The 11,394-nt window shown below is 52.0% G+C and overlaps 1 protein-coding gene across 1 annotated transcript in view; it reads right to left on the reverse strand.

Moving 5' to 3' along the window:
* Positions 1-7,201, reverse strand: part of LINGO1 (leucine rich repeat and Ig domain containing 1) — a 58,354-nt gene extending 51,153 nt beyond the window's left edge. The window contains exon 1 of the mRNA XM_031505768.2: positions 7,120-7,201. The gene's annotated coding sequence lies outside the window, so the exon portion shown is untranslated. The remainder of the gene's footprint in view (positions 1-7,119) is intronic.
* Positions 7,202-11,394: the final 4,193 nt, after the last annotated feature.

The following is an 11,394-nucleotide window of genomic DNA, read 5'->3' on the forward strand; positions in this document are numbered from 1 at the left end:
TAAAATTTTCTGAATGTCAAGTTGACACAGTTTTTTACATTCAGGCAAGGAAATTAGTCCCTTGAGCAAATCTCCCTGCTCCAGGGCTGGGCATTAAAGGCTTTCTGGTGGATGCTGCTGGCTGAGGTGCCTTTGATCTGGGCTGCTGGATGCAGCTCACATCTCCCAGCCAAGCTAGCCCTGAGCACAACCCCTCCTCCCACAGCCCAGCCCAGGACAGCGCTGCAGGGCTGGCCCAAGCCAGGAACCACAGCAACAGCTGAGCCTCTCCAGTGCCACCCAAATGCCCCAGCGGCTCTTTTCATCAGGGCGCCTTTCCAGCCTGGTTTGCCACCTCTCCCCCAAGCGGGACAAGCAGCAGGGCAGCTCTGTGTCACACCGCCCCTTCCACCTCTCCCGCAGGCACCAGCAGCAATTTCCCCTCTCTGGGGAAAGCAGCTTTCTTCAGCAGCATGTTGCCTGTCACAGGCTCTTCCCTCAGCGCCTCCTGAAGCCGGTGAAACCTTTCTTTTTGGGAACGAGGGGAATGCTCCCTCCTGTGGCAAACGCAGCGCCGGCCCCGCTCCCCGGCGTGAGGAGCCCCGGAAGGGGCCTGGCTCCCCGCACCTGCAGAGCAAACATCCAGCAGCACCTCGCAGGCTGGTGACATTCTTTCCTGCCTGCAAGGTCATTCACGGGAGAGAACTGTGGCTCCCGAGATGTACATATGTATGTGTATCTGTAATCCTCGTGTGCGTTGTATATAATAATAAATGTAGAACCCAGGAACTTAACCAGTGAGGTACCAACAAAGACATCAAACGAAGCAATTTGTCTCAGACAATTGCCTGAGCTGCCTCCGATGTCGCTGTCTCGCCGCTGACAATGAGAGGCTCTTAAGTGTCCTGAAATCGCACTGCGAGCTCCCCAGCGCTCTCACTGCCGCCTCCCTTCCTCTCCCTCGAGCTCCTTCCTGTGTTTCTCCAGCAAAACACTTTCTTACGCAAATAAACATGCAGGGAGGCACAAAAGGCATTTTGTCTAGGATTTCAACGCTACCACGTATTTCTCATTCAAATATTCAGCTGTATCCTTCAGAGATCAAAAGCACAGCACTGAAACGAGGCGAAGCACGAACATCCCAAGCCAATAGCTCAAGCTTCCCTTTCATTCCTGTTCTGGCTGAGGAAGCAGATGAGAATTCCATCACTGTGGTGGCTCCCAGGTGTCACAGGCCCAGGACTCCTGGGCACACAGGTACAGCTCTCGCACCACCCATCTCTGCACAGGGCTGCCAGTGATTACATTAATGGCCATTAACATCTTCACGGGCGCTGCCTGTACAACCAGCAGGTGACTTACGTGCTGAGGGGTCTCCAGGGAGGTGGAAGGTGGGGCTGGCACAGCCTGGACCAACTGGAGAAAGCTCACTGCTCCCAGATACCTGGAGTGGGGTCTGGCCCAGGGAAGGGCGGCCCCGTGCTGCACCAGCAGCCAGGGAAAGCACAACTCACTGCACAGCACTGAGGCATCCCTGCCACCTTCACACAGGGAGCTACAAAGGGAGGAGCGGATAAAGTCGTGTAACCCTGACCCAAAACGTGCCCACAAGCCCCTCCTGCACCCCTACATTTCAGCCAGAGACCACACCTGTAGTCCACCACAGGCTCAGGTTCATTACCAGGGACCAGATTCCCTGCACAACCCCCTCCACGATGGTGACACCCATCTCCCATCCCAAACAGCCTTTTCCCATGGGAAACCTTGGGGCAACAGAGCCGAGCCCCAGCAGCTGCCCACTGCTCTCCCCACCTCAGTGAGGACAGTGCTGAGCAGAGGGCTTGGGCTTGGCATGGGCATGTTTACCGTGTAATATATGAACTCATACCAGTTTTATAAGCCACTCCTGGCTCAAATCACATTGTAATTCTGAACAGTCTTAAACTCATTTAAATCCTAATAAAAACACCGCCTTGCATTTGCATTCGCTGCTTGCAGGTCCCTGCGGCTGCCGTGACAGCAGCTCCTGTGGAATTGGGAGTGCTGGAAGCCATCCCTCACAGGAGGGGTCAGGATGCACACTGAACAGGACAATTAGAAACACAGATGCAAGAAAGGGACCTCCAGACTGACCAAGGATGATTGACAGAGCAGTTGTGTGTCAAAGCTTTCACAGTAACACAGGAGAGCAGCAGCACCAGCATGGAAACCTCAGCGTCCCACCTCCTCTGGAATCCCAGAGGAGATCCAGGTCAGCTCTGTGGACACACAGGCACAAGGCACCTGCAGACAGCACCATAACTGGGTTTAAAAGAGACCAGGGAATGACTAATGAGGCACCAGGAAACAAGCAAGGCTGCAGGTGCTGTGTGAAGCGTGTGCAAGAACCACACGGGCGCCCTGGGGCAGGTGGGGACAGATCCAGCAGGAATCTGCCCTGCTTCCCCACACATCCCAGGCTGCTGGAGACACAGGGGGGTTGCTGCCACACTGGGGCACCTCACACCCTGGGGAGGGCTCTGGGGCTGCATCCCAGCAGATCCTCCACCTGGAGCACATCCCCCACCCCAGCACCACTGGCACCAAGTGCCAGTCTTGCCCTTCTCTCCCAACGCAGCCCAGCTGTGCTCCAGCTGTGCTAGAGGATGCAATGGGGGCTGGCTGATGGTTGCCCCACGAGGCCCAGCTCCCCTTTCCAAGCCCACACAGCTCTCATGCCACCAAGGCACAGCAGTGCTGACTCAGGCCCTGCCCACTGTGTCCCTCCCCAGTGCTGCTGCCCCACTGCTCCACAGCCTCAGCTCTCCTCCAGGCTCAGCCCTGCTCCATTCCCATCCCTCCAGCCCACTCGCCCTCCTCAGCACTTGTCCAGTGCTTTATGCATGCCTGGTTTTGGCAGTGGCATTAATAGGCTCCCCTGAAACAGTGAGATTATGAGCTATACCCATCCAGCTACAGAAATACTAATTATTAGTAACTGTATGAGATAAATGGAAATATCAATGATGAAAGTCAATATTATTGCCTCCTTTGTTCCTGTTTGTTTTATTTGTAGATGAAAGGACCACTCAGGCCGTCTCCCCAGGATGTGGCCGGGAGCTGGAACAGCTCCTCTTGGCAAGCTCCTCCAGAGCTGTGCTCTGATAAGAAATCACACTGCACACATGCTTGCAAAGGGCTCTCTAAATCAGCAGCCCTCAAAAGCAGCCATTGTCTTTGATTGATTCATAAAACTGGAGCTGCTTCCATTCCCTGCTCCAGAAGCAGGCAAGGGAGGATTTAAGGAAGGGAGAAGGTGTAGTGTGGGTGGCAGTGATTAATTGTGGAACATGGCACGGCACTGGGAACGCTCCATGGTTTGGCTGGCTTTGATGCTCACGCCTTCATCCTCCTCACTTGGCAGTTTAGGCACCAAGATGGGAACCAAGGACCCCTCCCAGGCTCTGACAGAGATTCTCAGGCAGGTCCCAGGGCCCTGCTGCAGCCAGGTGAGCACTTACAACATCAACATTGCCTTAATCAGCAAGTCTGCTCCCTCTGCATGTTCTGAGTCAGAGCTGCTGATTTTGGTGACAAGAGACTTTTTTTTTTTTTTTAAGCCCTATTAGCCTTGCAGAGCTAACACAGCTAAGAGCAAGTGAATGGGATACTAATTTTGGATCACACCTCACAGCACTGGGAGTGCACTTCCTAGAGCAGCCTGTCTTCCTCTACCACCCTCTCCAGCATTGCCACGTGCTCCCCACAGCCATGGGGGGCAGGACACAGCCAGGAGGGAGCCATGGGATGCACCAGGGACATTATTCTTGTTCCTAGTATACCCTAAAATATGTCACTAAACTGCCTCCATTCCCTTCCAAGCCCTGAGTCCATCACCAGCAAATATCCACAGGAACAAAGCAGCCCCCTGCCTCCCAACTCACCATCTCCAAGGTCAATGCAGTGATCACCTCCCTGCAGTGAATACAAACCATCCCAGCCCCTCAGTGCTAACCAGGACAAACACTCCTGCTGCCTCTCTCCATGTGCAAGGAGATCAGAAGTGGAAGCCTTGCAGGAGTAATTAGAACAGTGTTTAAAAGCAGTCAGCCTATCTTAAATATTTCATGGAAGGTAATTTTTTTTTTAAATAAAGCTGCTTTAAAACCCCTTCTTGCCCCTTGGAGCATGTCAGGGTGCAATTAAGCACAAAGTATCAATGCATAAACCCAAAGAAACAAACTGCCATGCACACCCACCTCCACTCTCACTTCTTCCCTCTAGTTAACATTGATGTGACATCCCAAAGCTGTGTGTGCTCACGATATAATCACCCACCCCAAGACTAGGGAGAGCTGGCTCAACTGCTAGAAAGCCTCAGAAGCCTCCCAGTGTCACAAACACAGTGCCCAGAGTCCTGCCACGGGGTCCCTGATGGTCCCCACCACAGCTCATGGGTGCTGGAGAGCCCTGAGCACCAGACTCTGTGAGATCCCACCCGTGGGCTCTGCAGAGCTGCTGTGCAGCGATGGTGGCATCCAGCAGATGCACTCCTGGTGCCACCCTTGGGCAGGGCAGCCTGGTGCCCTGCCTGGCTTGGTAGATTTTTGCAAAAATAATTATTTTTAACAACAGAAAAATCTTTTAATAGCTTTGTCAGCCCTTGGAGGAAGGCATTTGAGAAGAAATTTGTTTTAAGCCAGAGAGCCAGGTGGGAACCAGGCAAGGCAGAGAACAGAAATCCAGGGCTTCCCTTGGCCCTACCGGGGTGAAGAAGCCAACCTTCCAAAAGAGACCACAGGCACCTCTGCCTCTGTGACATTCCATTCCTTCCTCCAGCCCAGCTCTCCCAGTCCCACTGTTTAACCACAGCTTTTGGGCCAGCTGAAGACAAGGGTGGCTCTGGTGTCCCCACTGTCCCTGGGGACAGCCCCAACACCGCTGCCACTCCTACACATCCCCCCACCTCGGGGGGACACCAGGCTTTTCATGCAACCTTGGCACCAAAAACTTGCTTTTCAATAGTGAAAATCCAAGATGTTCCACAGGGGCTTGGTGGAAATCTTGCTGCAAGTCTGTGGCCACATCACCAGAGCTACAAACACCAGAGAGGACATGGGGGATTTTTTTGGGAGCATTTATGGCACATGCAGTCAGAGAGGAAGAGAAACATCCCTCAGAAACCACAGAGGTTCAAAGATCGACACAGTTTGAACACTAAAAATTCATGCATTACAATTCCACTCAGGCTCAGAACTAAATAAAGCCTCTGACCACATCATCCAGCCCAAGGTTTGCAGGCTCCTTGAGGAGAGAGCTTATGTGCCTACTGGATGCTCAGGCTGAGATCTCTGCTCCCAGCACCACATCCTGCTTCCCTCCAAGCTTTTGGGCAGGGCAAGAGTCTGTGGGGTGCTTGGGACTCCAGTTGTGCCTTGCTGCCCTCTTCTTGCACTGCTTAGCGGACAGAGCAGCCTGAGAAATCGACCACACACCCCTCTCTCATTATCCCAAATTCCCTAGGAAATGACTTTTCTCCTTTTCTCAAAGGAAAAAGCAGAAGGAAAACCAAAAGCATCTAGTTTTCTAAATACTGTTCTTAGGAAAAACCTTCAGTTTTTGCAAAGAGCACTCCAAAAGAAAACACCCAAATCCAAAAACAGAGCAGATGGCTCTTGGTGCTTACATTTTCAGGAGGACTTTAACCAGCAGGATCATTTCCCAGCAGAATTTTCTTTTAAGAGACAATCACTAAAAATAAATGCACTTCAGAGCTTGCTGTTGAGAAAGTATTTTCACAGAAAACTGCTATTTCCATGGTCCCTGTAGCTGCTCTGTCAGCCCTGACACAGTGGGAGCTCCTCCTCGGAGCATCCTTCACACACAGCTTCTCCCAAGGTCCAATGCACACAGAGCACCTGTGGGAGCAGGGAGGGACCTCTGGGCTCACTCCTGATTACCATAAAACAGGAAACAGCAACAAGAAGCTACAAACACCTCTCTGCAAAGCTGGAATGCCTTTCCACAGGCTCCTCTCACACAGGAATGCGAGGCAAGGTAAGGACAGGTCCCTTTTTTGCATGCACCAGGTTGAGCCTATGCAGCCTGATTTTTGCTTTGAGCAAAGAACAACATAAGGGAGAAATTACACATCTGAGTGTGAAAGAGTTCTGCCTCACTGCTTTGATTCTCTTTTCCCTGAACCAGGCATGGAGCACTGTCCCTGGGCAATCCCAAGTGAGCCCCTGTGCTCTGTCCCAGGTGGGAGTGCCCCTCCCAGTGCCACCACTCCTGTTGAACAGAGATCCCAGCACACTCCTCCATCTCCTACTACCTTGGACAACATCCAGTTTCAACAAACCCTCCTCCAGCTGTGGCAGATGAAAGATGCTTGAATCATCCTGTTTTTTTGGTTTTTTTTTTTTTCATTAGGAAACCAAACTCTGCTCTTCACCAAGAGATCCTTTTTATTCTCTCCTGAGGACTGACATCCTGGGAAATTGCCTCAGCCCAGTCAGCTCTGATGTTTGCTGTCTCACGCACCTCGCGCATGGGGCTGACAGCTCACAGACTGAAGCTGAGCATGGGGATGTGCAGAACAAGCCAAAACCTGCTCCTGTCTCTTTTAACTGTCCCAGCAAGAGCATGGGGAGGGGGCTGAGCAAGGAGCACAGAGACATCTCAAAGCCACTGCTTTTTGAGGACCCTCTCGCCTGCCTTCTCCTGGAAGACAAAGCCACTCCTGCCTGGCATTCCCACGCTGCAGCATCCGGCTGCCCACCTGAATCGCTCCACAGGGCAGCGTTTGTCCCTCCCTGATGTAACATGAGCTGGAGCAAACCCACACAGTCCCATCACAAAGCCCTGTCTCAAAAGCACCACCATCCAAATACTCATTTTAGAGTCCTCTCCCCCTGGTGAAACCCTCTCCTGAGCAGGCACGATGGACTGACTGAACACCTCCCACCTGCCCCAGATCTTAGCTGGAAGCCACCTCGCCTCTCCCCCACCAGGAGGGCTGGAAAGCCACCTGATCAAGGGGGAAGGAAAAGACATTTTTACTGTGCTTTTGGCAATGGAAACCAGTCCAGCCCTGGACTGGGCACAACAAATGCACGTGAGCGTCACACACAGCAATGCTCTGAGCTCAGCTGCACCTACCTGGGTCAGATGAAGGCAGGATGCTGGGGGATCAGATGCCAGGTGTGCACTGGGCTTTGGCCTCTCCTCTGCTTTCCACTCATGCACTGTGAGCAAAAGGAAACCAAAATTAGGGCTTTAAACCTGGCATTTGAGAGATGAGCAGGAGAGAAATTAAAAAGCTGTGAATGCTTTTCCCTCTCTCCCTCCCAAAACTGAGCTCAGACAAGCTCAATCTTCATCCAAGCTGATATTTAAAAGTTATAAATCAGGATGTAACAGACAGAAAAACACAACTACCAAAATGTAGTGGCCCTGCTGCTGGAAGGCCCAAAATGAACTGCTTAAGAGAGCCATTTTCCCACAGAAATAGAGCAGGTCTGTACTTAGTAGAGCATTGATCTGCTGACAGCTACCAGGACAGATTTGGGCCAGAGCACTTGGGAATCATTTGCAGTGATCTCTGAAGAAGCACATGCATGCAAAACCCCTCAGAAAAACACTGTTGTAAGGCACTGCTGCAGCTGAATACAAGTCTAGGTGTCACTCACTGGTCAGCACGGGCTTACACTTCCTTCCAAAACCCTCCCCAGGCAGCTCAGTCCCTGGCTGCAGCCCTGTATCCCAGCCAAACGCTTCACAGAGGACAGAAACTGCAAAACATCACCAAAGAGCTGAGCTGCAAAAGGCTCTCACAGCTCAGGACCCCCAGCAATGAGGCATGAGCCTCAAACTGCACCCCACGGACCCAGGGGGCTTGAGGGCTCTCCCACAGATGTGCTGGGATTTGGAGATGCTGCGTTACATCCAGAACACTGCCACAAGTCCTGGGGACAAAAGGCTGGGCCTGAGAGATGCCAGGAGCTCGGTGCAGCTGAGGGGTGCACAGGCTGCCAGCACTGGGGTGCCCCAATTTACCAGCCTGGGGCTCCCTCCCACTGCCACCACAGCCCAGACAGTGCTGGAGATAGAAAGCTCAGCTGCAGCCCTCCTGCAGGTGTGGGAACAAGTGCCCCACAATCACCATTTCCCAGCACAATTTTTGCTGTTCAGGAGATGAGGTCAAAGCAGGGAGATGTATTCCTCCTTTCTTGCCATAAAAAGCCATTTCTCTAAGTCCTGAGCCACTCCACAAATGGGGGCACAGAGGAGCCTCCAGGAGGTATGAGCACTGCTGGGGGGGCTCCAGCCCCACATGGGACAGAGTCTGTCCTCCCAGCACAGGGACACAGTGTTGGGCTGCCAGGGCCTCTCCCTTGCCCACCAGCTTTCCTGAAGCAGTTATCACACCCAAAATAACCCAGAAAAGCGAAAGCATCTGATTTCCAGAGGTGTTGAGTGCTCTTGGCTTCACACTCAGGTGTTGGTGCCCCAGCCCTTGGCTAATTCTGCCCCAGAGCAGCAGACTTGGCAGACAGGTGGGCAGGGAGGGCACAGGTGAGGGGGAGGCAATGCTGGCTCACCTGCCCAGCCCCCTTCTGCACACAGCTCCTGCACAGACAGGATATGTGACACCAGTTAATGGTTCCTTGTTTTTTTGGGGGTTATTCCTGTTACTGTCTACTCCTCCTCAGGAACTCATATATAAGCAGATCTTACAAAAATTCCCAAAGCTACCAAAAAAAGTCCATCTGTGTCAAAACTGGGAGTACAAATGCCTCTACTTTAGGGGAACAGAACATGCCCAATCATGCTTCAAAGGACATCTGAGGTCCTAACACTGCTCAAGATCCTGCAGAAGGCATTGGAAAAACGGGAAATTACTTATTTGGTTTATTTTTTGCTTTCACACATCACTTATTTTAAAAGACTAAAAACATGTTTATGAGTTTAACATATTTAAATGGATCAAAATCTGTTCAGCAAGGATGGAAAACAACTCTCCCACCCCAAACTTCTTGTGGGCTGGGACCTGCTTTTCAATCTTCCACCCACAGCAAATATTCCAAATCCATTTTTAAACTGAGAGGCTGGGGACAGATCGGGGAGAGGACCCATGTGGGGAACTGTGCCACTGCTCTCCTCATCACCACCCCAAGCACCCCTTACCTAAAGTCACTCAGGGACACCTGGGCAAGGGATCAGCTGGGAACAGGGGACAATACAGGCATCTGTGTGTGGGGAGAGCATCCAGAGAAGATAAAATGAGAAGCTTTCCTTCCTCCTCCTCCTCCATCAGCAGCTTTCCACAAGGAGGATCAATGCAGCCCACTGTAACTGCACCGTTGTTCCATTTTTAATTAATGAAAGAAAAAACTAATCATTGAATTAAACTTCTCATTACTCCAGCTGAATACCCTCTAAGTAAATTTAATTACTGTACGAATTGGGTTTCTCCCTGCCTGTTTCATTAACTACTGATAAAGATGGAGAGAGGGGGGAAAAAGAGGGAGAAACAAAAACAGAGAAAGAGAATGAAAGGTGGGAACACTAAATGCAAACCCAGAGGTGCATGACTCTGGAGATTTCAGGGGCTTCCAGTAAGGGCCTGGGGAAAGACTCTGCCAAAGCAGGGTGGAGGGATTCCCTCTGGAGCAAACTCACAGGGACAAGGTCCTACCACCCTCTCCAGCACTGCCACTCACACCCTGGGGTCACAGCCACCTGCAAAGCATCCAACAGAGGTTTGGGCACAACCAGCTCCCCTCCAAACAAGGGCAGACACTGATTTCAGACCTGCAGCAGCCATGATCCCTTCTGATCTCACGTCCCTCGGAGCTGCCAGGTTTTGTTCCTCTGCAACAAAGGCAGCAGCCCCACAACAGTCCAGCAGGGAGCCGGTGCTGCCAGAAGCCTGGGAGCACGTGTGAGCAGATCTGGAGCACCTGCTGTCCCACCACGCTCCCAGACACCTGCAGTGCTGTGCTCGAAGCCTTCCTGCTGCAGTGGGAGCCAGGATGTGCCAGCAGCACACCCCTCTCAGGAAACCAGCCCAGGATGCCTTCCTGCAGCCCCTCCCGGTGCTGCACAGATTTTGCTTATGCATCATTTTGGGGCTCTCCTATTCTCCTCCTATGATTCAGCCCTCCATTTCTCCTTCCTGACAGAGGGCATGAGCCAGCACAGCCCCATGCCAAGGAGTGCAGCAGCCCCCACCAAGCACAACCCCCTTCCACATCCAGCACCTCTGTGTCACTGGATAGGGTCACATTGGGGTGGACTGGGGGTGGAGAGGGCGTGGTAAATGAAAAGCACAGCTGAGCTGGGTGCTGGAAGTGCTACCCAGGTGCCAGCTATGATGGGATTTGGGATATGGGTCAGATCACCTCCTCCCTGCCCTCAGGGGGCCACGAGGAGCCCCACAGGGGCTTCTTCTCCACCCCCAACCCCTTCCTTCTCTCTTTCATCCCCAGAGTGATTTCTCCTGTTCAAAGAGAGCTACAAAAAAGGTTTAGGCAGACCAGGAGGTCCCTTCTGCTTCACATTTATCTCCCCAAACTGGGCTTTCCCAAAGCCCAGATGGGGAAAGCAGGTAACAGGCACAGCCTGTGCTCTGCAGGGAGGGAGTGGCACGGGGTGAGACCTGCCACACACCTCTGGCACCCAGCAGGGCTCTGGGCACCGGGGCCACCCCCACAGCCTGGGAGGACGCTGGCTCCAGGTGGGCTCAGCACAGCACACTCTCCTCTCCAGCACGAACTTTCTGCCGTAGCTAAAATTGGCTCCCACAGGCTCCTGCCATCACCAAAGTCATTGGTACAACATGTTCTGCCACCACAGGCTCTTCCCAAACTCCCACTCAAAACGCCCAACGCTGCGTGCCCCACAGCTCCCACTCCCTCACACGCTTCTCTTTTGTCCTGGTGATTAAACAGAGAAAAGAAAGCAATTCAGGATGACCAAAGTAATTTTTTTCTTTGCCAAATTTTAAAGCTCCAGTAATAATTTGGGGCTGAATGAAACATTTTGTTTGGGCTGAAGTGAAGCTTTCATTTTGTTTGTAGGTGGCTTCCCCTCCACCCTGGGAAAAAAAAAAAAAAAAAACCTAGAAAAAACTCAAAATGAAATATCATCTTGAAACAGATGGCTGAAAGGTTTCATTTTGAAAATGTCAAAATCAAACTTTTCAGTGTTTCACTTTTTTTTTTTTTTCCCAGCCAAAGCCACTTGCTAAATACAACCTGAATTCGTGAGCTGAGTGTGTTGACTGAAACCTGAATATTTTTTTTGGTGCATAAGCTGTTCTCCCTCAGTGTGTTTTTTTTTGCAGGCACCCCTGCAGCCAGGGGACACACGTGGAGTCAACAGGAACAGCAACCTGGAGCACGTCCTTCTGCAGAGAGGGGAGGAAGGAAG

This window comes from Lonchura striata, chromosome 11 (genome assembly GCF_046129695.1).
Source record: "Lonchura striata isolate bLonStr1 chromosome 11, bLonStr1.mat, whole genome shotgun sequence".
Classification (NCBI taxonomy): domain Eukaryota; kingdom Metazoa; phylum Chordata; class Aves; order Passeriformes; family Estrildidae; genus Lonchura; species Lonchura striata.